The following is a 1992-nucleotide window of genomic DNA, read 5'->3' on the forward strand; positions in this document are numbered from 1 at the left end:
CAGCAAGTAATGTTTTTTCTGATTCCATAATTAGGCGGGTATGATCTATTCTAAGCGACACTAATACCACCGGGTAAGTTACCCTTATCTGTGTTTTCATTTTCTTAAACATTATTAATTTATAATCAAACGACTACTTAAAATTAGACGAAAATGCAGGATATAAATATATTTAATAATATTCTACATTAACATCAAGAAACGATTATTTTAATATTGAAACGTAAACGATGCGATGAAAGTAATGGTGTTTACTACCAACAGTCGGGATGAACAAATATTTTTTTTACAATCAGAATGCCATAAATACCGTACAGCGGTCGAGTGTTTTTCTTTTTAAAGGTATCTCGGTCAAAGCGACTTCCTTCTTAAACTTTAAAGAGATACTTCGCAAAGCGAATATGACACCCACCAAATTTACGTTCGTGAACTCTGGTGAACTCCTGAACTCGTTGTCTCATCTTTTCTTTACGGACAATGACGAAGGAATGGCACTCATCGTTGTGCGTGTCATTGCTCACTGGTTGTGTGTTGGGCTTACGGGACTTTAGGACACACTTCTGCCTCCTTTTTGCATTGCAAATTGCTCAGCTCGCAATTTAAACGCCCCCGCAATTGAATTAAAACCTATACATGAAGTATAGTGAGACAACACTACTGGAAGGTGTGTTTCAGGCAAGTTAGGAGTTAAAAAATTGTTTTACTGATGATGTTATTTAGTATAAATTCATATGTTTATCTGATATTTGATATAAATGTATTTTATGATTTTTAGCAAAATAAAAAATAAAAAATTATAGAATACAATTATTCCTTAGCAGAGCGTGGTTTCGATCCACGGACCTCTGGGTTATGGGCCCAGCACGCTTCCACTGCGCCACTCTGCTTGTTGAAACGATTGTCTAAGATTAACTAGAAAACCTAGAATATGTTTATATTCTAATGCACACGTTACTTATGTTATAAATTGGTATTAATATTACATCGTATGTTAGTCACGGAAAGAAGTTATGAGATATAATTATTATTATTAGCAACGATCATAAAGTCAAATACTATAACTGTCTTATGAAAATTGCTTTAATCAGAATACAAGATTATTTCAAATAATACAAAAATCATTCTTCTGTATTAAAATATTTAATAGCTACAAAATTTAGACATATTATTAAATATTATATAAATAATTTACCATTTTTCGAGAATGCACAGATTGTTTTAAGAAAATTTATTCAAAAAATGTCTCATACCACATAATTTACCTTCTATATAATATAATATTCTGATATTTGTCTCATTACTCCACCAGTTTGTTTAAGTTAACAACAAAATGTTTTGTCTTAAAACCTAAATTAGTTTTAGACATTTGTTTTCAGTGCACGGTTTGTCAAACAAAAACAAGTTTGATGGGGCAAGTTTTTGATTATAAACCGGATATGACAAAATCTTCTAGCCACATCCTATGTTTGAACAATTATGCTGTACATAAGCTAGCGATAGGTATCTAAAAAGAGACTCTTCTTTTATTCCTGTCATTCCTTAGATATCGTGACCTTCATTTTATTTTCATCCATATTTATGTAAACCCGTAACTAATTACGGATGGTGTGTTAATAACTTGCCATTAATTTTTAGAAAAAGCATAGCAAGTCTTTAATGGTATATTTTTAAAAAGGCATATAATTAATGAACGTGTATCAGAAATTATGTTTACACATCGACTTTAAATGGACACGAGATATATGATTTTATATTTTTAAAACTATCATATTTCTCCTTTAGGTATTTATTGAACTTCATTTGCCTCCTCTCTTATTCAATGGCACTCTTATTTACACACGTCGTTCCACAGTAGCGAAGACCGTATAATTACCATGAAGGTTATAATTACAAGATTGATTGAGACTTTTTGTCCCCAATATGCTTCATCGTTTTACGTGATTATAAATTGCAAGTTGCTCGCTGGTGTAGAGTAACGTAGCAAACAATTAA

At 31.5% G+C, this 1992-nt stretch overlaps 1 non-coding gene across 1 annotated transcript; it reads right to left on the reverse strand.

Moving 5' to 3' along the window:
- Positions 1–815: 815 nt before the first annotated feature.
- On the reverse strand, positions 816–887 carry TRNAM-CAU (transfer RNA methionine (anticodon CAU)). The gene has a single exon. It is a non-coding gene; the product is annotated as a tRNA-Met (tRNA).
- Between the last annotated feature and the right edge of the window lie 1105 nt (positions 888–1992).

Source organism: Megachile rotundata, chromosome 9 (assembly GCF_050947335.1).
Source record: "Megachile rotundata isolate GNS110a chromosome 9, iyMegRotu1, whole genome shotgun sequence".
Taxonomy (NCBI): domain Eukaryota; kingdom Metazoa; phylum Arthropoda; class Insecta; order Hymenoptera; family Megachilidae; genus Megachile; species Megachile rotundata.